This window comes from Pipistrellus hanaki, assembly GCF_964339955.1.
Source record: "Pipistrellus hanaki genome assembly, chromosome: 1".
Taxonomy (NCBI): Eukaryota; Metazoa; Chordata; class Mammalia; order Chiroptera; family Vespertilionidae; genus Pipistrellus; species Pipistrellus hanaki.
This window is the reverse complement of record NC_140503.1, coordinates 167,449,955-167,476,188: the sequence shown is the minus strand read 5'-3', so window position 1 is coordinate 167,476,188 and position 26,234 is coordinate 167,449,955.

Genomic DNA, 26,234 nt, shown 5'->3' with positions numbered 1-26,234 from the left:
GACAGAAAGCCTTTACTTAGCCCTCGTTCTCCACTCCTAGAGAATTTGGGGAGAGGGGGATTAGTGAGAATGCTACTTGACAGAAGTATTCCTTTCCTTACCCCATAGCCAATTTGAGATCATTTGAGTTAAGATCTGTATTAATAAAGCTATGATTATAGGGCCCAACCCTGTATGGACCTTTACTGTTTGCCATGCTCTGTGAACTCAATGACACCCCTAATCTTAGCCAACTATCTCACAGATACATTTTGTCACCAGAATGACTTGGACAGAAAGCACAAATAGATGCATGCTGCAGAATCACTTGTTGGTTTGTTGAAAATGCAGGTTCCTGGAGCCCTCTCAAGAGCTGTTGAATCATAATTCCAGTAATCTGTACTTTTATAGGTTTTCTAGTTACTTCTTGTGACGGTGCATGCAATTGAGAACTACTGCATAAAAATCAACTCAAATCTCAAGTCCATTCCATTCCATTTGGTACATATTTATTAAACATCTCAAGCACAGATGCTGCTGATGAAAGAAAGAAGAGGAAGACCCAGTTCTAGCTCAAGAAATATATCTTCCAATAGGAGAAAAAAACAGAATAAGAAGAGAGGTGATTTTAATGCAAGACGGAGCATGATAAAGTTACGCAGAGCATAATGATGGTTCAGAAGAGGCAGGGATGATAGTCATTTGGAGTCCAAGAAATGAAGGCTACCAGTCTCTATGTTGAACTTGTAGGATAGTAAAGATTTCAGCTGCTACAGCCTCATAATCAGAATCACAGGCTTTGAAGTGAGAAGGCCCTGGATCCTGGTTGGGGCCCTGCTACCTCACTGTGTGATTTTGGGCAAGTCCCCTAACATTTATGTGTTTGATTATTCCTCTATAAAATGAGGTGGCTGACAACATGAGGTCCTTCCTACCAAAGTACCTTAGTACTTTGACTTTATCTGCCTCAGTGATCCAGGGGAGGTATTATGGCTTTTCAGACTGACTCGATAAAGACTGTGACACATGGAATGCTGTTGGCAGCGAGAGTTGTGTGCCAGGTAGAGAGGTGTGTTGAAGCCAGCACCCCCTTGGGCTGGGCTCCCAGACAGGTTTGGTGAGAAGAAGTGCTGCTTGTCTAGAGTCTGTCATTGCTGGTTTAAAGTTGTTTACTTCTCGTTAAACACAGAAAGGAGAAAATAGAGTTCTGTTGCTGCTTTTGAAACGAATTCCTCCCAAGAAATGTCATTAAGGCCTCCATAACTACTGCAGAACGAAGGAATAAAAAGATTAGGAGGAAATCTCCTGAGTGGGACTTTGTCCTGGGTGAAAGTGGACCTCAAGAGGGACAGGGCTCAGCTAGGTAGAGATGAGGATTTGCTGGGGATTGATGATGGCTGTTTCTTTTCTCCCAAGTTCATGCTGGTACTATTTTTTTTTCCTTCTTTCATTTAGGGATGGAGGTTTTTTAGGGCATTCTGGGGGATTTGTAAAGTAAGAATTAAGCTAAGACTCTTCTGGTGCTATTCTGAGGCTTCCAGGGAAGGACTTTCTGGACAAGGAAATCCTAAGGGCTTCTTCTATTTCTATGTGACTGTTCCTTTGAGGGAAGAGAGAGTAAATCAAGTCTTGTGAGTTTCTCAAGGTAGATGCATGGTTTTGAAGCCTTTGAGCAACTTTCAAAGTTTGTGTGTTGATGATTTAGAATGCCTTGAGGGTGGTGATATGCAGATAAATCTTTAATGTCTGGGAAATCTTATTTTTTGTTTTGTTTTGTTTTTTTGTGGCATTTGCAGATATCTCTGGCATAAATATTCCCATGATGGCTGGTTTCAATGATGTGAGGTCACTGAATTCAGAGTTAAGAGCAGATGCAGTCGAAACCGATTTGGCTCAATGGATAGAGCATTGGCCTGCGGACTGAAGGGTCCCAGGTTTGATTCAGGTCAAGGGCATGTACCTTGGTTGCGGGCACGTTCCCAGTAGGGGGTGTGCAAGAGCCAGTTGATCGATGTTTCTCTCTCATTGATGTTTCTAACTCTCTATTCCTCTCTCTTCCTCTCTGAGAAAAATCAATAAAATATATTTAAAAAAACAAAAAACAAACAAAAAAACAGATGCACACATCCAGTGAGTACCAGCTGGCTTCTGTATACTGCTGTTGAGGATATTACTAATGTCTTTTCCAGAACAAAAGTAGGTTGGCCACTTAACTGAAAGGTTTAGTTTCTGAGAAAGAAGAAACCAGAATTACCTCTAGCTTCTCACTAAATCATTCAGAGGAACCAAATTGCATAATGAAGTTGGGGGGAATGGGGTTGGAAGCATCTTTATTCAGCATTGTGAGGCTGGAAGACTTGTGAGAAATCACCAACACAAATACATGTTCTTTAGGATGGACTAAAAAAATGTTTTGAAATACAGAAATCTCACTTTATACTACTTGTTCAAATGAAGGATTTGAAAGTTCAGTATTTGGACAATGTTATGTGCTAATTCTCTCTGGATATATTTTCATATATATATATATATATATATATATATATATATATATATATATATATATTTAATTTCAAAACAGAAAGTAAGAAATGATAATGGAAATAAAAGCAAAACAATGCAGAGGGCCATAAAGTAAAAGCAACACTCCCATTGTTTCCAAACTCCAATTTCACATTTCAAAATTAACCACTGTTAACAAGATGGCATGTATCAGTCCAGGTTTATTCCTATTCTTATTCAAACACAGATAGAAATCTTTTATTTATATTTTTAATATATTTGTTTTGATAGTGTACAAACATAAGAAGATAGTACATGTAGTCTAAAACTTGAGTTTTCAATTAACAAAACACAGAGATGCCAAAACCGGTTTAGCTCAGTGGATAGAGCATGAGCCTGCCGACTGAAGGGTCCCAGGTTCTATTCTGGTCAAGGGCATGTACCTTGGTTGCCGGCACATCCCCAGTAGGGGACATGCAAAAGGCAGCTGATCGATGACTCTCTCTCATCGATGTTTCTAGCTCTCTATCTCTCTCCCTTCCTCTCTGTAAAATATCAATAAAATGTATTAAAAAAAAAACACACACAGAAAGTATCTTTTCAATTGGTTCATTCAGCTCTATGTAGCTCATTTTAATGGATGCTTAAAATTCCAAGTGAATGCTTGAAAATGATAATATTCAGATGGTTTCATTTTCCCCTATTGTAAACATGCTAAAATAAACAACTTGGTCACAAGGGGGTAAGTGGTTAAGTTCGGTGATTCCTTGGAGGTCATTGTTTGAGTTGAAATCCTGGCCTTCCCCTTTATTTTCTGTGCGATTTTAAGCAAGTTGTTTAGCTCTTAAATTTCATAAACTGTAAACTGAGGTTGATGGTAATTCATAAGAAATAAGTAAATTAACACATGCTTAAAACAATAACTGGCACACAAAAAGCATTTGATAAATCTTAGTTCCTATTATTGGTATCTTTGTTCACTCACAGTAGCTTATCAGTATTTTAGATACTTAGAAGTGAGTCAAAATGTACATAATTAGCTCTGGAAAGCTTCTGGCTAGCTCTAGCACCCTGCTGTTTGAGGTCATTCTTACAGCCATTCCTAAAGTATGCAGATTTCACATTTGTTAATGTCAGATTGTCCACAACCCTCCAGGTTGTACCACTTTGAATCCCAACAATGTAAAGTAGGTCTCTTGCCAATACTGAAGCTTATCCATGTTACCAGTTTGCCATATACATATTATGAGGTTTGATTCAACCAAAGAATAAGTTACTTAGGAGCAATGGGTGCTGAGAAGGATTATGAAAAAAGGGCCAGGGGAAAGGGAGCTAGGGATCTCATCTCCTTTTTACTGGGGACAGAGATCTTCAATACTGAGATTGCTATTACTACACACTGAACCTTTCAGGAGATACGCCTCTTTCCCCCATTTTTATCTAGAGTCTATGTGCCTTGCCTAGAGGCAGAGACAAGTTATAGTGGTTCAGGATGGTTTTGCTAGCATGGTATCAGATGCATGCAGGTAGAGGCTATCTCAGACAGGAGTAATGTGACATCACCTTCCCTCCAACAAGATCGTATTCTCCCAGGCAGTCTTTGCCAAGGCAGGTTGGCCAGGTTATATTTGTCAGTTATCACACCTCCCACAGATATAACTTTGCTGTTCTACTTGGTAAAGTGGCAGTTGAGGATGGGGAATGAGAAAGAACTGTATTTTCCCAGAATCCTCCTCAGACAGTATAAACAGTGCTGACAGACTTAATCCCATGATGCAATGGTGCATTTGAATGCTTTTCGGAAGTTTGGTATTGCTCAAGAAAGGAGGCCAGGCTCTATGCTTTATTGAGATCAAGGTATTGTTCAAGGATTGCAAAGTGAATGCAATTCTTTTTCAAACGATATAATCTCCTTTCTCATCAGATTGTGGCAATCTTATTCTGAATCATACAGAGTCTTAATTAATAAATCAGAAATCAAAACTGGTTCAGAACCACATACCTAGAAATCAGATATTGTAATAGAATAGAAAGAGAGAAAGTGAAGTTTTTAGATATCTGGTCAAAAAGGGATGTATTTTTCTGGATACATCACCTGTTCACCTAATTGCATACTCTGTTACATATTGAATTGGAGCTATCTGGTCACATTTATAAAGGCAAAGATGCCATATTCTCAGCTATAAGTGAGCATGCTCAATTGAAGTGAAGATCTTGTGATTACCCCAAATTAATGTAAACAATATGCAAATTTCTGCTATAGACAAAAATAAATATATTGTTGTAGTGGCCTTAGATGATCTGCTAAGTACTAGCAGAACTACTAGGAAAACAAATCTGCACTTTTACACCAATAGCATCTGTATGGGCCTGGTGACATGGGAACATATCATCAGGATAACCCTCTATTTTACAACTTCCAGAACACAAAAAGGAGACGATTGTTCTTTTAGTTTCCCCAGATTAGTAATTTGACTCAAGACCTATCAAAAGTTATGGACTAGTTCATAAGCATACAAGAATTGCCCCTATTTTTATTTTATGTGCCTTGTCTAGAGGCAGAGATGATCCATAAGTAGTTTTGAATGACTTTATGTTCATTGGGAATTAAAAGTAAGAAAAACAAACTGATATATCATTTTAACTGAAAGGAATGTTCTCCTGTTAATTTGGGGAAATTTATCTCCTAAGAGATGACAGAAAAGGATAACTCGATTAATATGATAGAATGGCTCAATGTCAGATTTTGTGTAAAAAGACAGAGATTTCTAATTTTAGGAAGAATTTGAGGGACCTGTTACAATGCAAGGAACCAAAGAATCTCCTACCTTCTTTCCAGGCTATATGTCTTTTTTATCTAAAGTCCTCTTTGAAGTCAACTGTGGCTCAGCACAAAGTCAGGCAGGTAAGAATCTAGATTTAGATGAATATCAGGGTCTACTCCAACCTCAGGAGTCAGGCAACCAAAAAAAGCTAAATCTTTTCTAAGATCTACCAAAACTCAACAAAAAATGTATGAAATGCCTAAAAAGATATGAAGCCTAAGCAAAGATATGCTCAATGGCAGAAGGTATGCATTAGTGATAAATGCATTCCATTGATATTTTAAAAATTATCATTTTCATTTAACATAATAATCTCCAGGTCCATCCATGCTGTTGCAAAAGGTATGATTTCCTTTTTTTTTCACACTGCCAAATTGTATTCCATTGTGTAAATGTACCACAGTTTTTTTTTATCCACTCATCTACTGATGGGTACTTAGGCTGATTCCAAATCTTGGTTATTGTAAATAATATTGCAATCAAAATAGGAGGGCACATGTTATTTTGATCTCTGGATTAAAAAAAAGGGGGGGGCAGTCTCATTTTTAATTTTTTGAGGAAACTCCATACTGTACCACAGTGGCTACACCAGCCTGCATTTCCACCAACAGTGCACGAGGGTTCACTTTTCTCCACATCCTTGCCAACACTTGTTTGCTGATTTATTGATAATAGCCATTCTGGCAGGTGTGAAATGATATTTCATTGTGGTCTTAATTTGCATCTCTCTGATGATTAGTGGATTATGAGCATTTTTTCATGTCTATTGGCCATCTGTATGTTCTCTTTGGAGAAATGTCTGCTCATGTCTTTTGCTCACTTTTTAATTGGGTTATTTGTCTTCCTGGTAGTGAGTTGTATGAGCTCTTTGTATATTTTGGAAATTTACCCCTTATCAGATGTATCATTGCCAAATATGTTTTTCTATTTAGTGGTTTACTTTTTCATTTTGTTGATTGTTAATTTTGCTGAGCAATAGCTTTTTAGTTTGATGTAGTTGCATTTGTTTATTTTTTCCCTTTGCTTCCATTGCCTTAAGAAATATATCAGTAAGAATATTGCTACAAGAGATGTCTGAGATTTAACTGCTTATGTTTTCTTCTAGAATTTTTATGGTTTTACTATTCTTTTACCTATTTTGAGTTTATTCTTGGGTATGGTGTAATTTGCTAGTCTAGTTTAATTTTTTTTTTGCATGTATCTGCCCAATTTTCCCAACACCATTTATTGAAGAGACTGTATTCACTTTTGCCTCCTTTGTCAAATATTAATTGACCATTGAGGTATGGATTTATTTCTGGGCTCTCTGTTCTGTTGGATTGATCTATGTGTTTGTTCTTATGCCAATACCAGTTGTTTTGATTACAATGTCCTTGTAGTATAGTTTGATATCAGGTACTATGATACCTTCAACTTTGTTCTTTTTTTCTCAAGATTGCTGAGGATATTTGGGATCTTTTTTGTTTCATATAAATTTTTTCAATATGTGTTCTAGATCTGTGAAATATGACATTAGTATTTTAATAGAAATTGCATTGAATCTATAGATTGCTTTGAGTAGTATGAACATTTTAATTATTTTAATTCTTCCAATCTATGAACATGGCATATGCTTATGCTAAGTGAAATAAGCCAGTCCGAGAAAGACAAATACTGTGTGATTTCATGTATATGTGGAATTTAATGAACAAAATAAATTGATGAATAAAATAGAAACAGAGGAATAGATATATGGAACAGATTGACAGCTGTCAGAGGGAAGTGGGAGTTGGGGGACTGGATAAAAGAAGTTGAAGGAATTAACCAAAAAACAAACTTACATAACACATCCACACAGACACAGTATGTTGGAGGTCAGAGGGAAAAGGTGGTAGGGGATAGGTGGAGGTAGGCAAAGTGATGGGAATATGGGGACAGAAAAATCTTGGCTTGGGGCAGTGGGCACACGATTCAGTGTGCAAAGGATGTTTTATTGAGTTGTACACTTGAAACCTGTATGGTTTTGTGAACCAGTGTCACCCCAATAAATTCAATTAAAAACGTTTACCTTTTTCTGGAGTCACTAATCTTTTAGAGAATGTGATTTAAGAGAAACTAGATTTCTTTCTAGTTTGTATGTGTAAGACTCTAACTCAGCATAAGTGAAAGAAGCTTGTTACTTCTTCCAAGGATGTGGAAATATCCATCCTCTTATAGTCAGTTTCATAGGCCTATGAACTCTCTGACTCTAAAACTAACTAAAAGAATATTCAAATGAATTTCTTTATCTTGCAAAGGGTATCTGAGAAGTAAATCAAAACAAAACATTCTTATTTCTCCTCCCATACCTGCTTGCAATTACAACCTGTTGTATCTGGATCTCCTTTGCCTATTTGTAATTAAGTACATCTGATAGGCATACATTAAGCTTCTAGTCCATGGAGAACTAAAGCTTGAGAATGAAAATAAATTCACAGACTCCATTTCAGGGAAAAGTCAATGATCTCCCAGGGGTTTTAGGAATAATACTGAATTCTGGGGATGGGAAAATGCATAAAATACTGTTACAGGCACTTCTCACAGACACCAGAGAGATATTAAGGGACAGGCCCCTGGCCCCTGAGTCAAAGGGAGAAGTCTGCCCCAGGTCGATTCTTGTCATGCTCTTAAGAATGAATTCTAATGAGTGATTCCAGGTAATTGTGTTGTGTTAAAGTGAATTTATTAAGAAAGTAAAACATGCAAATTTATTAAGGGAGCAAGGCAAGCAACCTGTCATCTGGTTTATGAAGCGCAGATGAGCTCTCATCTCAGCTAATCTGAAGAGCAGGTGGGGTTGGAGGGAGGGTTCCGTCTTTTATGCTTTTCTGTCTATAGATTTCATAATTATTCTTCTAAATACCTTGGTACCGATTGATTTATAAGGTCTCTCTTATACTTTGTTGTGGCTTTCCCAGAATTTGTGAGAAGCACCTGGCAATTTTATCTTGCCAAGCCCAGAGATTGCTGGCTTCTCTGTTTAGGGAGTCAAAAGGAAACTTTTCCTTTTTCCCTTCCCCTGCCCCCCTCCCATTCTGCATTCTCTCCTTAGGGGAGGCTTTTAGCCATTTGCTCTGAAGTGTCCTTGGTTCCAGGAAGATAATGGCTTGTTAGTTACAAACAACTGCATGCTGTCCAAGCTGTTTGGCCTTGTTTAATTTTCTTGTCTCAGTTTTCATATTCCTCCTGTCTCAGAATGTTTCTAGCTTCTCCCTATTCTGTAACAACACTTTCTTGTTATAGCAGATCTACCAGGAAAAGCAGAGATTCGAATAATTACAATTCAATGTAAGGTACAGTAGGAAGAAGTACTAATTAATATCAATGTTTATGAGCTATGAAGTTAAAAATAAAGACCAAAGTGCCCATTGATAAAAGGGTTTGCCAAGTTTCCTGTTTTATGGTTTTGAATAGCTTTAAATGCTCCCTCTATTCATGCAAGCTGATAGACCTTTTTGCACGTATGCTTACTTAAAAATCAAATCACTTTAGCAGTAAACTGATTCCCAGAGACCCGCTAATTAAGATTCAGGGACCTGGGGTTGAAACACAGCAGCATTTCCTATTAAATTTTTGCCATACATAAACATGGCATCATAATGCCATGTTTAACTGAATTTACCACTTGGCAGCTTAACTTTTCCTTGGTTCCAACTTTAGATCTTAGTCCTTCGTTTACAATTCTAAATTTATTCTAGAGTCAGAAAATCCATCACAAATCTGTTTTCTATCAGTCACTTGTCCTCATTTTACACGTGTGAACACTAAGGTCCAGAGGTGCCAATAGAATTGAGATATTCTACTAATAAAATGTCAACAGCTTGTTACAATTACTGAGTTGCAGGCTATCATTCCTCACAAACTCTATTATAAAACCCTAAGCATTTCCATCATTCTAGAATTCCATGCTCTGTTTTTCTCACCAAGTTTAAATTCTGAGAGGGTATAGCTCAATTAAGGTTAAATAATGCATTTTATGTTTTCAGGAACAAAGGTCTGTGCCCCTCTTCAGCATACAAGGAACTAAACCAATGTATATTTTATTCTCTGAAATCATACTTATCATTGGTCATTTTTTTGTGTAATTAAAAGTATAGATTTTGGTATTTGATACAAATTTATAATTGGTGACGTCTTAAAAGACAACTGGAAAATTTCTATGAGATTTTGTTTTTAACAAATTACTCTTACACCCACATAAAGAACATTCCATTGATGAGGCATATAATCCAGAAGTGTTTGTGGGTTGTTCACCATTTGTGGTTTAGAAGAATAAAGCATGCAACATCCCCTGTGTTTGGGCAAGCAAAAGCATTAGACTCTTTCCAGATACACAGTTTACTTAACTTTACGAGAAGCTGATTGAAATTAATTGTAAGCCATACAAGTGGGTAAACACTTCATGAAAGGGCACAAACTTGAAATTAGGTGGTTTTAGAAGAATAATTATTTATCTAGTTTGATGCAAGCTTTTAGAGTAGTGATGTCCAGTTAAAACATAATGAGAATCATATATGTAATTTTAAATTTACTGGTAGCCACATCATAATTTTTTAAAAAGCAGATGGAATTGCTGTGAATAATAAAGTTTTTTTAACCCAATATATCTAAAATCACCATTTAACATGTAATCAATATAGCAATTATTAATGAGACATTTTACTTTTTTTCCTATTGGGTTTTTTATTTTTTTCTATTTTATTTTTTAAATATACTTTATTGATTTATTGCAGAGAGGAAGGGAAAGGGATAGAGAGCTAGAAACTTCGATGAGAGAGGAACATCAACCAGCTGCCTCCTGCACACCCCCTACTGGGGATGTGCCCACAACCAATGTACATGCCCTTGACTGGAATCGAACATGGGACCTCTCAGTCCGCAGGCCGATGCTCTATCCACTGAGCCAAACCGGTTTCGGCCCTATTGGGTTGTTTAATTTGGTGTGTACTTCATACTTGCTGGACATATCAGTTCTGATTAGAGAAATTTAACATGTTGTACATACGGCTAGCAGCTAATTTCAAAACTGCATTATAGCAAAGGAATGAATAGTATGTTGGATTCTATTTTTTCTATAGGCCCAGAGGAATAGCTGCCTTGTCTCTGAGCTTTGCTCCAATCCTTCTCTCTTTAGCTTTGGGGTCTCTGTGGGATTCTACCAGGTTCCAGAATTCACACAACCAGTAGCTTCACTCGGGGCAAGTAGCATGAAAATCTGATTTAAAGATTAAAACTATCCTGGGCTCACTTTTACATTTTTATTAAAATAATAAATATTGTCATCATAAAGTAGGAGTTTTTTCAAATGCTATAAAAACTGTTAACCAAAGCATCGGTCCCACCCAGCATTACCTGAAGATTGAGTGTGATTAGGCAAACCCTGATGAAGGCAGCCACCACCACATTCTTGTAGAAAAATGGCTTGTGGATGGGTTGCGAGTTTGATCCTATTCATCACCCATAAATGTAACATGTTTTCCCGTATGCTGAGAGTGACTCATTATCATTCTCCGCATAATAATCACATACGCCTAAAAGAATGATTAGTTTGCATTATGTTTCACACCAATATAATCATTAATATAAGTAAGGCAAGGTGTCTCAAACAGCATAAAGTTTAAGATTCTTATATGAATCTTATTTTTTTCTTCTAGAAAAAAGTGATAATATTTCTCCTGTAATTATCCAAAAGCAGCAGGAAAGCAAAATGAAGAAATGACCCAAGATTTGTGGATGTCCTGTAAAGAAAAGAACATTAGGGACAATCACACTATGTGGGCACTGCAGGCTGCACTGGGCTATTCTCTCCAAACCACAGAGTCTTAAAGGACTGTCTTCATTAAAGACTTCCTAGGGCTAAATAAGAAAACCTCACTAAGCTATAGTTCATTCCTGCACAGAGAACATGTGCTCACTACACTATAGATTCCATGGGAGAGTTAAAAAAAAAAGGCCCATTTACCATCCGATGCAATGGAAAGAAATTGAAATATTGTTCCTCCCTATGGGGTTCTAGTGGTCCATTTCAAAGCCTGAAAATTAGCTATAAGATAGAAAAATGTCCCCCAGTCATTCTCCTGTTTTCCAATCCTTTAGTCTTTCATTCTATTCTATGTATCTGCCCCTCCCACTATTTTGTGGGAAGGAAGACATGAAGCATGACTCATCCTCTCTTTTTCCCCTTCTTCATTATCATTGTTCTTCACAGCTATGGTATCACAGTTTTCACATTATTTGCTTCTTCCCTGTGACAGGCTTATAAGCTCCCACCATTGTCATGTGAGGAGAGTTTAAGTCCATACCTTATTAACTTTGGGCTGGGCCCTATGGCATGCACTGGATAATGGGATGTGAGCAGATAGGATATTTTCAATATTTAAGTAGCAGCCTCCAGTTGGATTGTGTGGTTTGCCCTCACCTATGAGAAAAGCATGTCTCAGATAAGGCATACAACAACTGCCCAGGTCTCTGGACTGAGAAGACACTTGGAACCAAGCCAAGCTGAGTCAAGCAAAGCAAAGCTGAGCAAAAGTACAGCTGGCCTGCAGCTCTTATGTAACATGAGCAAGAAATAAGTATTTGTGGTTGTTAGCATCTGATAAATTGGCATGGCTTATTGCCATGGAAAAAGCTAATTCCCTGATAAAGCTGGATGGTATTCACCAATGTGGCCTAGTGCTAGAGCTGTCTTTCATCAACCAGGTAACTTAGTTCACCTTCGTGGGGAGGAAGAAAGGGTGGGGTGACTAGTCAGCTGTGTTTAGGCAAATCCTTCCTCATGAAAACCAGAGAAATGGGAACAGACATTTATCAGTAACATACCCAAGTCATACAGTTGCTAGAAGTAAGCAGTCTATTAGGGCAGTCCTCTCCCCATCTTCACGAGGTCCATTCCTTAATACCCACCACTGTTCCTTTTGTATTTTCCCCAAACATCTAGTCGTCAGTGTTGGACTGGGTCACAACAGGTACTAACTAAATTTATTTTCAGATTATGTTCTATCCAAGGCAGCATTTTCACCTTCTATCCTAATTTATACTTCAAATTATGCTGATCTCTATTGTCCAATATGGCTTGTTACTTATTCAATAAATTAAAGATAACTGAGATATTCTATTAATAAAATGTCAACAACAACAAATGCCCCAAATTTGAATATAACCCCCTTCTCTGTAAAATTCCCAGAAAATAATTAATGTTCAAAAATCGTAGTTCCAAAGAATTTAATGTCCACAACATTAAACCAGAATTCACACTATACTGTCCTTTTGATTTAGATATATAAGTAAAGTTCAAAATTCCTTTATTATTCCTAATGCTATGGAATTTTTATTTGATTTAGAGAATAGGCAAGTGGCTGTCTCTTCATGTCAGAGATTCTGGCCCAGCAGACCCAACACACCAACCTCAACTACATTCCTGTATAACCTTTCCAGCAAATGGGGTCAAGCTTCTCAATCAACCACTCCCTGGTAATTGGCTTCCAAATGTAGTGATGAGCCATTTATAGTGGGGGTATTGCTCACTTTCTTCTAGAATTTCTGTCCTACCTTCTTTGCCCAGTTTGAATGAGGGAAGAATCTACTGTCTCCAATTGGAAGTGCTCCCGTCCCAATGCAGAGTCTGTAGACTTATGCTGTGGAAGATGTGAGGCTTGCTGACACGTAGCACATGCTCAATGCCTTTGGAACACCAGGTGCCATCTGCCAGATTAAAGATCTGGCTAGAAATTTCATGGGAAATCATTATATGAAAAGTCACAGAACAAGCAAAATCAGCTAGCAGATATCTGATAAGCCTGTGCTCAGAGAATCACCTCTAACTCCAGATCCTGATTTGTATATCCTAGCATCTAATTTCTAATGTTAGTCTATTGCCCAAACAGATTTCCCCCCAATCCAGGCCACATTCCTTTGAATAGAATTTCTGCACTACATCATGTAGATGCTCCCTCAATATTCCTGTGCTTGTCCTTAGAACCCCCACTTCCAAACCCCATATCAGTCCATAAAGGGATTATTTTTACAAGAAACCAATTCTATATCATTTGCACCATACACTAGTAATTTGCATGTTCTTAACTATTTTTTCTAATATCCCAGTGCTGCCATTAATCAGATACTAAGTAAGTCAAGTATGTATGGCCACTGGCTGTGTCCTGAAGCCTGTATAATATTTATCAGAATTTCTGCCTGCAGACCCTACACTGTAAGACACAGATATTCTCAGAATTAGTGTAGCTAGACTTCTTTTTCTCCTTTGGTTAGGAAGTTGAGAACATTATCTGAGAATCCCAGTGCCCAAGACCTCAGGCCAGGTCTCTATATACCAGAAGATGTTGTTTGTTTTGCTTTTGTTTTTATTTTTCCTTAGAGCCCTTAAGACAGCAGTAATTGTACAATGTTAGAGTTTATGACATTCAATGTTACGCTTAGTGATGGGCACAAAGATGACATATTCTCTTATCTATCTATTATCTATCTATCTATCTATCTATCTATCTATCTAATGAAAGGGTAGATTACAACAGAGCAGTCCCTCAAAATAGCCACTCCTTATACTTCAGGTACCATTGTACTTTCTCTAGGGTAGCATTACACAAGAAGGTCACATGCCACTCTGCCATGGTTCACAAAGTATGATTATGCTAGAGCAATATATTCATCTTAGCTGGTGTTTATGAGCTAGGAAGATCCTTTAATTGCTAGGTTTATCTTTATATTTTATATTTACAACTACAGTTACTTAAGTCTCAAATTCAGTTTCCTAAAGATATAGCTTTTATGTTAAATAGGTAAAACTTTGCATCCCAGTTTCTCATGGTTGCTTCTCTAAATATTTTATATGTTAAATATGTACTTGTCCCAAAGTTTCCCACACCTGAAGAAGTGCTGAAGTCTTCACATTTTTCTATTGTCCGCAAGTCGGACCAAATTTGTTTTTTTATCTCACAATGGCAGTTTTCCAGACATCTGTTTCCCTGACCCTAGAAGGTAAGCAATGTGATGATTATTTTAAAAAAATAAATAAATAAAGCTCAAGATCAATAGAAACCTGCAAAAATGAGTCTGGGCTTTGTGATTTCTTGGACAGAATGATAACCTAGAGTTTGCCATTAACTTGTGTGGGTCTGAGTGAGAATAACAAGAACAGGAGAGAAGAAAGATGATATGCTTATTTCCTTTGCTGTAAATTCAGTGGTTTTCATAGATCGCGTGTCTAGGTTCTGTCTGTCCTATCTTCATGTGGGTAGTCTCCAGACAAAGACTTGTGAGTAAATAGATTATTTGCAAAGTGATCCCAGAAAGCATGAGTGAGGGAGTGGGCAACGTGAGAGAGGAAAGAGAACAGTTAATAGATTCTACATTCATGATCAGGTAGGTTTCCATTGTGGACAACTGAAGCTTACTTTCCCTGAGAGCCCACTGAGGTAGTATGTGAAATATACATCAGAATTTTCCACTGAAGGTCAGAGAAACTGGGATACTAATTCACTGACTCTGGTCCCTCATTGGTAGATGGTTGCCTTGGAGGCATTAAATCCCATAATCCTGGTCTGCCTTCTGTGATCTGAATGAGTACCTATGGTCCTGAAAAAAACACACAAACAAAACAAACAAACAAACAAACAAACAAAACAGAGAGAAGCTGGAGCTTGAGATGGGAAGCTATGGACATGTGTGGGAACTGTCCATCACACCCGCAGGTAAACTTAAATGTAAGCCAACTGTGGCTAGGTATTAGCAGTGTGCACTCTCATTCCTTGGTTTTTTGAGGCTCAGTAGCTTTTGATGAATCAGTTCTTGCCTAAGCCCTTTAGTGGTTCTTAGTCAGTTTGGGACATTTTGAAGTTATGTATAAGGTTTTAACTGTATATGGCATGCCTATATTCAGTGAACATTTTGGGGATGGAAATATAGCTCAGGAGCTAATCTATCTGCTAAATGCATGTGCTATGGCACATAGATGTTAGTAACACAACAGAATTTCTAGAAATTTTATCTTAATTTTACCTCTTATACCCAAGGGGATTTCTCTGTCTCAGTTGTCTGAAAAACATGTTGTGAATCATGTTCTCTTGTCTACTAGAAATTGCATCAAATGGCTAAAGAACCATTTTTCAGTGTCTTTGTGTAACATCTGTACAAAGGATCAATAGATTTTCCCTGTCAGTCATGGACCTTTTCTTGAAGATCTCATGAGGTGCACATCCTACTCCCTTAGATATGAGGGCCCTAAACCTCATTCAGATAAAAAAGAATCCTCAGTTTGGTTCTTAGTTCAGTTTTGAACATTTTATACTTTTTATTTGTTCCCCACAGCCTATATTTAATTGAAGTGTTATGTCTATCTTCTAATTCCATGATCTTGGGAATTCATAATTTTTAAACTAGTAATTTGGTACTTTGTTGGGAAACTTCAACTCATATTGTGAATCATCAAATATAATGATCTCTTTAGCAGCATCTCTTACTGCTAAAATAAAAAATGATCCTTTGTCACACAAACATAAGACATTTAGTGGGACTCTAACTTTATTATAGACCTATTTGTTATCCCAACCAATGTGTGGAGGTCATCTATCAATACCCCATGCCCTTTTAGGTACCTAACTCCAAAGGCAAATGATGTGGGTTCATCACAAGTTAATGTCTCTGTTTTTCTTTTTTTTCTTTTTTTATATTTTATTGATTTTTTACAGAGAGGAAGGGAGAGAGATAGTTAGAAACATTGAAGAGAGAGAGTAATCGATCAGCTGCCTCTTGCACGCCCCCTATTGGGGATGTGCCCGAAACCAAGGTACATGCCCTTGACCGGAATTGAACCTGGGACTTTCCAGTCCGCAGGCCAACGCTCTATCCACTGAGCCAAACCGGTTTCGGCTAGTGTCTCTGTTCTGATGGTCCTGTCTTAAGTACTCTATTTTTTTTAAAAAAATACATTTGTTTTTTAAACTTACTTCAGAGAGGAAAGGAGAGGAGAGGAGAGAGAGAGAGAAACAATGATGAGAGATAATTATTGATTGGCTGCCTCCTGCACACCCCCTCTGGGGATCAAGCCTGCAACCCAGGCATGGGGAATCAAACTGTGACCACCTGAGTCATAGGTCAATGCTCAACCACTGAGCTACACAGGTAGGGCTTAAGTACTCTTAATACTACTGGTAGTAAAATCCATATTAAATTATTATTAGCTGAACTCAAGGGCTTTGCTTTGCTTACAAATATCGGACATGATTGGTTACAAAAAATAATGACCAAACCTCTTTTTCCTTATGATGTTTTAAAGGTAACTAGCTCTGATTCTTGAGCTCTTGATATTGCCAGGTACTAATTTCCACAACACCCCACATCCATGTATAATAACTACCCTAATTCTTAAAATACACATATTTTTACCAAATATTAAACAATTAGTACTATAGAACATACTTTCTCCTTAAGTCTGCTGTATTGCCTTGCCTGACAGAAATGTTGAGATTTTTGGAGACCCATGGTTCTGAACATGCTCAGAAGCTAGTCTTGCCCAGACTGTAGGTTATTATGTCTGTTTCATGCAGATTCATGTGAAGTCTAACAGCAGCATATACTAGGCAATATGCTCCTTACTTAACTTCCTTATATCATCTACGCCTCTGAAAACAAATGTAAGGGGCTGTGGTAGAGCTAGATCTGGCTATGGTACCCACAACCTCACCCACCAACTTCTAAGTCATCCCAAATAATGTGCAAATAAGACTTCATACCACTAAGATTTTATCTCAACACAGCTAAGTACCCAGGAGGCATAAATCACAAGTGTGTGTTTTTTTCTTACAATATATTTTTATTAGGCCTATGGCTACCATACAATATGAGATTTTGATAGCTTTTGCATAGTGAAATATTATCAAACTATGAAATAGTTCTTCCTAGTACAATATTAAAAACTATAAATATGAAGGTATAGAAGCAACTTATAAAATGTTTCTGATTTATTTAACAAATTACATGTACACAGTGATTAGAGGTAGACAAAGATTTGAATAAAATATTAATAAAATTGTTTATTAGTTGGTAGTGTAAATTATGGGTGAATATTTTCAGATTAAGTAAAATTTTAGTTACTACTATAATTATAAATTATGATAAAAATAAGCAAGGAAGCCCAGCTGGTGTGGCTCAGTGATTGAGCATCTACCTATGAATCAGTAGGTCATGGTTCAATTCCCAGTCAGGGCACATGCCAGAATTGTGGGCTCAATCCCCAATAGGGGGTGTGCAGGAGGCAGACAATTAATAATTTTCTCTTATCATTTATGTTTCTGTCTTTCTCTCCCTCTGTCTTCCTTTATGAAATATATATGAAAAATAAGAATAAGCAGGGAAAATCAAACACCATCTTGTTTAAATAATTCTAATTAATTACATGTAATTATAGGTAAACCTGAAGAACAAATTAAATTGAGAATATGGTCCAGTGAATTAACGTTCACAAAACAAGATTTTTAGAGATTTGTATAAATAGGGAAGTATTGGAAAACACAAGAGCAGAAAATAACACTAGCAGTTAGGGTGTGCTAATTGAGGCCCAATATCTTTATCTATCTTTTGAACAAGACCACTTCCATCTAGTTGCTAATTCTATCTCAAAGAGACAATTCAAGGTGACAGTGAAACAAAGAGGACCTCTCCCATATGTGGCGAAGCATATTGCTTAGTTTCACTAAAGAGACATGTCAGATTTAAACAATCGGTTTTTTGTTTGTTTGTTTTTAAAATACATTTTATTGATTTTTTACAGAAAAGAAAGGAGAGGGACAGGGAGTTAGAAACATTGATAAGAGAGAATCATCAATCAGCTGCCCCCTGCACACCTCCTACTAGGGATGTGCCTGCAACCCAGGTACATGTCCTTGACCGGAATCGAACCCAGGACCCCTCAGTCGGCAGGCTGAAGCTCTATCCACTGAGCCAAACTGGTTTTGGCAAGCACTCATTTTATCGTTTACTCTTTATTGCTCTCCACCAATTGTTCTATATATAATAGTTTAAAAAGTGGAATTTGTTTTCTGGGCATCTAAACAACAGAAAGAGGTAAAACTTCATGACCGTGGGCATCTTTATTTGAACTATGAGCATAGCACTGAATATCCTTTTGGGAGCCTTTTAACCTGAGCCATGTGCTCTCTGAAGAAATACATTGTAATAGGATCTTCTCAAGGTCTCTTCTTTCAAAGAACAAGAAAGACTGTCCTTGTTTCCTACAACAATGCTTTTCCTAATCCTATTATTATGAATTTGCAAAAACATTCCCTGTTACTCATGACAAATAATTCAGAATCACCTGTAGCCTCTCCCACACCTTACCATTATTTTTGACGAGATAAACCCATCTTAGCCTTAACCTCAACATTCCACAGCATCATCTTTAGGCAATCATACCATTTGTAATCACAAATATTTGTGCCAATCAAAAATTGTTTCCTGAGGCCTTAAATATAATATAGTAAATAAAGTGTGAAAAGATGCTTTGATAGTGAAACCATTCTCTGGAACCTGGGTGTATTACTATAAATTATTTGAAAAAGACATGGTGAATAAAGTAATATTGCATATTCCCTATTAATATTTCTGGGGTGCTATGTACACAAACCCAGTTTATGCTCACTATTACTTACTAAAGAAAATGAAAATCTGTATGGATAGTCCAAGTTGGATGATCAAAAACCAAGCAGCTAACACAATTCCAACTCTAGCACTCTTTTCAAACTAATCAATTTAGCTTGAGGTACTGGTGATACCATCCAGGTTGGTAATTTGGATATGTTGAATAGTTGTGTTATATTGTTATAGAGTTAATCTGCTTAATATATTAATAATAGAACTTTAAACATAAAATTTAGCACATTTTGATGGAATCAGTCAATGTACATGGGCAAACATTAAGTAGACTGAAACAAATATCACTCCATCATATTTTATCTGTGAAGTTTCATTAAATCTATTGTGAAATTCCATGGGATAAATTGTGGATGGAGTTATTAACTGTAAGTCTTTGTCTTGGTTGCTTAGCTCAGCTGGTCAAAACACAGTACAAAGGAGGATAAGAATGTGGTAATGATCACAGGAAGGATTTTATCTACATAAAATAATGACACTTGGCTTTTAGAAGACTTTTAGCAATCAAAGTTAATGTGGACATGTAAGTCTGGGAATTAATTTCAAACCAAACAAAGCCACACCATGAAACCTTAAAACAGAAGGTGTGGCGATGTTGTCATGTTCTTCCTTCTGCCCTTCAAATAGTTGCCCTCCTTAAGGCTTCCCCATTCATTTGGGGGTGGAAGTGAGAAGCAATACTTGTCAAAATACTAAATTATTCCTTGCTCCTTATGGCTCAAACTTTTCTCAATGAGATGGCAAATACGTTAATAATAGTGATAATAATACTAATAGCATCATCTTACATTGATTGAGTACTTACTGTAAGGGCTTTAAGTGTTTTTCTTATTTTTTTCTTTTCTTTTTTTCTCATTTGATTCTAACAATGCGTTCATGAAGTGGGGTCCATGTTCAAGTGAAGGCATCAAGACTTCAAAGAGGTGAATAATTTGGCTAGGTTCACTTAATAAATGACAGAGCCAAAGTGCAAATGCTGCCTGACTCACTTAACAGGTTGTGTTTAATCTTTTCTAAGTCAGCTACAAAAATAGAAACTTTTAAAACTACATTAACTCAGGAGAGTTTAAAGTTCCACTCTATCCCCTACTCACATATAGACACTTGACCCTCACCACTGGCCATTTAAATATTTGTTTCAGATAAACTACACTATGTACTGGTGACTAATGGAGTGTTGACAATGACCTTTTGGTTAATGAAAGAAATGCACTTGTTCTTTGAGAAGATGATGCTTTTGAGATGATCCAACCATATATGGGCATGAACTTTAAGTTGATTTCCTAATTGTGATGATGCATTCGTTTTAATTCCACTTAAATGTTCACTTTAAGAGGCTACAGTCTTTTCTCTTTCCCATTGTTGATACAACTGTGCAAGGTTAAAGTAAATGAACAAGCCCACATAGATTCTACCCACATCCTTGCCTTCCCCCGAAATGTATTCTGACGGACTGAACTGAGCAAAGCAAAGCAAAGAATTCTAGTTAATAACTCCAATAGCCACCCACACTAGCCTGGGAATTTTGCAAGAGAGTTTCTAGTGAAATTTCAGAGATATGCTATAGTTATGAAACCTAAGAGCATTGTTTCCATCCATTCTAGAACTTAGACCATACTGTCAATGTGTATTCTCTATGTCTATCAAACATTAATCTGTTTATTCTGGTGAAGAACTATAGCATGACTCAGCAGGAACCAACCACAGCAATTTATGTTACCTCAAATACCAAATCAGTGGTGTTACCAATCCCGGAAGGTGCATTTCCTTAGAAAGAGTACTGGAATTGAAATTGAACTTGCCACACAAATCCAGATGTTGTTTTGTCCTCAGGTAGCTGTGGTATCTTGAGCAGAACATAAGGCAGATGTTTCTGCAACTCTTCAGTTATGAAATGAGTGTGTTAACTACAGTACTTCTTACGACAAAAACAAGGGTCAGATGGATAAAAGACAGAAAAGTACGATAAACATTATAAATAATTAAAGGAGATTATTATTGCATTGGCTTAGTCTAAGATATATTTAATCATGTTGCAGGTCTGAAAATTCTGAATGGGTTTTGGGATCTTTGAAACCTTTTACTTCTGATATAACCATTTTAGTTAATATATACCTCCCTTCTCTTATCCTCCTTTCAAATCTATTACTTGGCAAAACAGATTAAAAAAAAAAAAGCCTTCTGAAAGTCACTGATACTTTCACCTTGGTAGGAATTCCAGAGATATCTATTTCAAATCTTTTAAACCAAACATCCCTTTTAGCTCAACATATTCACAGATGTTTAAATCCCCAAGATATGTCAATAATTTGGTCATGGGCTTTGTGTATATGAACAATTAATATTTCTTTTCATCACTTTCATTCCCCCAGGAATGAAATTGATGGAAAATGTCAAAAATTTTATATTTTAATCTGTTAGGTTTGATCCAGCACTTTGGATTTTCTATATCAAATTTCCATAATTATTTTGCTAATTTACTTTTGATAGTTTTTGGCATTGCTGGTAGTAGTTAGAAGATAGTAATATATGAGAAAAAATACTAAAAGTAATTAACTACAAGTAAATTTTTTACTTTATTTATTTTTGTTGTAATTCAATTTTCCCCCCAAAATTGCACTTTAGAAAGATATTTACTTGAAATTGTCAACTAAATAAAACACAAAGGATTTGGTATGATTTAAGGACAGATATCTACATAATAAAAGCTGATATTTTTCTAGGAAAGAGTTTCAAAGGAAGCTGGGAGTTCTTTAAAAAATAACCTTAAAGGGAAGACAAGGGAGGGAGGGATGGGGGGCAGGAATAGATCAACCAAAGGACTTGTGTGCATATATGCATAATCCATGGACACAGACAATAGAGTGGTGAAGGCCTGGAGAAGGGGGCAGGGCAGGCTAGAAGGGGTCAATGGGAACAAAAAGCATCATTAAGGGGTCAACAATAAAAATTTAATTTAAAAAGAAGCAGGTTCCAAAATATAGGTAAGCCTTTATAGTCTAGCCTATGAGTATGATCTTTAACTTTTTTTTTTTTTTTTTTACCAAATTTTTAATTCTGTATAAACTTTCCAATTAAAATTTCCACCTCCTTCTTACAAAAATAAATAAATTTTATTTTATTTTATTTTTTATTATTATTTTTTTTAATATATTTTATTGATTTTGTACAGAGAGGAAGGGAGAGAGATAGAGAGTCAGAAACATCGATGAGAGAGAGTCATCAATCAGCTGCCTCTTGCACACCCCCTACTGGGGATATGCCCGCAACCAAGGTACATGCCCTTGACCGGAATCAAACCCGGGACCCTTCAGTCCCCAAGTCGACACTCTATCCATTGAGCCAAACCAGTCTCGGCAAAAATAAATAAATTTTAAAAAATAACATCTAATCAGGTCTATCTGAATGTGTGGGAGAATAACCACCAATTACTCCCTTTGTGTTTTGATACTCCTCTGGTCTCCTTGTCCTCCATTTGAATTAAATTATCTGTTCTCTGAATAATTTGGTGGTCTTTCATCTGATGTTCTCTTTATAAGTAGAGCCCTTCCTCACTTTATTGTCCTGGCAACCTCCTCCATCAAACATCTTCAGTGAAGGATTCCTGTTTCTCCAAGGTCAAGATTCCATACATTAAATGCTCATTGTACATATTTCTAATTTGCAATTTATTACTTCATCCAGCCATCCATTCATTCATCCATCAAGCATTTTTTTGAGTAGCTATTGTGCAATAGGCACTCTGTCAGGCACAGGATATACAAAACAAATAATACAAAATCTCAACTATTAAACATTTAACCTGGGTATCCTGAATGAGATTTTAGGGTTTCTATTTAGCTTGTTGAAATTTTATGCAAAGGCTTGTAGGTATGTTCATGAGTGAATTTCTTAGCACAGATGGTTTTAGATTTCAGAGGATTTATAAAGTACTTTGTAATCACAAGAAGGTTCAAATCATTGAAAAAGATAGATCATCAGTTGACTACAATCGATTAAATAATCAATGAGAAAATGAAGGTACACATAGGACTAACTATAATGTGTCTGTGATGGAACTAGAAAGTGGTGATGGTATTTTGGGAGGAGGTCCTGAGGAGGAAACTGGTTTTGCAGAACTTGTTATCTGAATGCAGAGGCCTTGGAACTGTGAACAATGCACTGCCCTGGGGGTGGGGGAAGGGGAGGGTTGTTATGCTGGTTCCAAGACAGACCATCTCAGACCATGGGTAGTGGCCTTCCTGCAGGGCCATGAAGGGGACAGGGGGCATATTTGCAAGACAAAGATCCCAGCGGGATACATATAGACAGGCTCTCTGCATGTTTCTTCACTCCGATTTGGAAATTATTCCCGGGAGTCCACTAGTGTTAATAAACGGGGTCCCTCACTTTCTCTAGGAAATATGCTTGGTATTTCTGTGGTCTTCTGTAACAGTCCTACCTGGCTGTTTCCTGAAGGATGCAAAAGAGTTAGCTCTCTTTACCTTTTTTTCACTGTCTAATTTCTGGAACTCATTTTTACTTTCCTAACATTTTTCTCTTAGTTTATAGACCCATCACTGTACTGAAACCATTTGAGTAAAGTTCATCAATGACAATTTAATTCCTAAAAGCAATAAAATTATTCTAATTCTTACCTTGCTTGACATCTACGCAGCATTTAAACCTCCCTCCTTTAAACAATTTCTCCCCTTTTTATGATTATTCATTATTGTAGCATTCCTTCCACTTCTCTAAATCTTATTTCTAAAAAAATTCATCAATATTTTTTTTCTATTCTGTAAATATTGGAGTTTAAGCTCTAGATGTTTTCCTTCCTTAATCAACAATCTCTTCCTAGCTGATTTCATGAACATTCATGGCTTGATAGAGCTTCTCTATGGTGCTGCTATATAAATCTCTATGTCTTCATCACAGATTTTTATCCTAAGATCCAGAACCATCTACCCAATTATCTACTATACATCTTCATTTCATGTCCCAGGAGTAGCTCCCATTCAAGAAATTCAAAGCTAGATTCATCATCTTTTTTATGAATATATACTGGTAGAAAGGACCTTTAATTAGGGAAAAAGAGAGATAATGCATGAGAGTTATACTATAAGAAGCAATAAATAATAGCAAGAGCACAGGAGTTCTGCTGGTGAACTAGATAGACACTCTCTTGGCCTTCATGGAATTGACAGTTTAGTGAAATATAGGGCATATGTAGACACAACCACAATATGAAGTAAAAAGTATTACAAGAGAGTAAACAGGCTGCTAATAGAGCACATGGTGAGACACCTAACCGGACATGAGAGGTGGTAATTAAGACATAGAAGGTGATATGTAAACTAAACTTTTGGTTCAGATAAGCCACACTCAGGGATTATGTCTTCAAGATTCTGTCTTTATACAGAACAGGTGGAGTGTCTGGTGTTTTCTTACTCAGAGGCATCTGCACATTTCCAAGAAGATAGTAGATGCCATCACAAAAAAAGCTGAACTGAAATTTAGTCATTTGTTGCTTTGCAGGAAGACAGAGGGGAATACTGGACTTTGAACTTTTGAAGAGAATAGACAAGAACATGCCCTAAATTTCTTTGTATCTGTTTTAATACCTGGGTAAAAAAATATATGTATGGTGAAATAAATGCTGATTTTTGTAGATATTTCCCTTAAAATAAAAGTAATATTTTCATTGGATTAGATTCTAATCATTAGAACATCAGTTGTGTTTATAATATTTTATTTATTAGTCATATAATTAAAACCAGCTTCTTATATTAATATTTCAAAGTCTCAGTGGATTAACACAACAAAATTTATTTCTTGCTCATGTCACAGTTCCATGTAGGTCAGGCAATTTTATTGTATGCTCTTCTACTTGCCCAGTGGTTTCCTATTAGATTTTCATCATTTTTTGGTCCTTTGCTTGTAGCTACAGGTTTCCCTAAACTTAATTATCTAACAAAAATCACACACTTCATTTCCTCATGCAGTTCACAGGCCAGAATTCATCACATCACCCCAATTTACATGTAATGAAAGTGGGAAATAAAAAAGGCCCATGAAATGCTTGGTTGATACTAACAGCTTCTGTCATAGTCTGCCCTTATAGTGACTAATTATACTTCCCAAAAGGAGAAAACCAAGATCCTAGCAGTTATCAGATCCAGCTTGAAGCTCAGGCTCTCTGGATTATCACTGCAGGTTAGGCTCTCCATAACAAATGTAGCTGCTCATTGGTTGACAAACCTATGACATTATCTATCCCTCCTCCAGCATACCTACACCCACAATCATTATACAATGGGGACAGATTTGACCTTGATACTGTTTTATAGGAAGAGTTTTATTCATCAGTGTTCTTTATGGTTACCGATTCTCAATTTTTCTTGGCTATATCTAATTTGTTTATTTAAAATGAAACTTTTCTTGAGAATAAATAGCTTTCTTTTTTCCTCTTACTATAAAGTAGAATCTCATTTATAAATTTTATCCATATACAAACTGTAATTTCACAATAATGATTCTCATTAAACCTGAGTTAAATCAATAGCACTGGTTAAACCCACCATAGGAGACTTAACTGCACTGCTTACACATATTAACTAAACCCACAAACTTTTCTAAATCTAATGTTTTAAAGTTTTACTATTAATATATTGGCAAGGTTGAATAGATAGCAGTATACTTCATTATTTAAAATCACCATAAGATCAAATTAACACATAGCCACACTAGAAAAACAGTATTATTTTAGAAAGAGTACTGGAATTGTATTTCTAAAACCAAATGGTAAAATCAATTCCAACTTCAAACCCTTAATCTCAATGGCTAACCACAGCAAAGCTTGTCTATTATTTATGGCATAGCCCAATGAAGTCTATACAACTTTCTTGCACAGCTCTCCTCCAGATAGTGACTCAGGGACCCAGGCTGTTCTCATCATGCAATTTCTCTTTCTTGAAGCCCTTCATTTCCAACCACAGAAGAGAAAGAATGTAGATAGTTAAGAGCATGAAGCAGCACATATTATTAACTGAAAGAGGACGAGAAATGTGGAAAAATGCATGGAATATTTGTTGGTTCTTCACTGCTGACACTATCACTATTTATTTCAGAGAGAGATGGAAACATCAATGAGAGAGAATCATTGATTAGCTGCCTCTTGCACACCCCACTCTGGGGATCAAACCCACAACCCGGTTTGTGCCCTTATTAGGATCAAACTGTGACCTCTTGGTTCATAGGTCTATACTC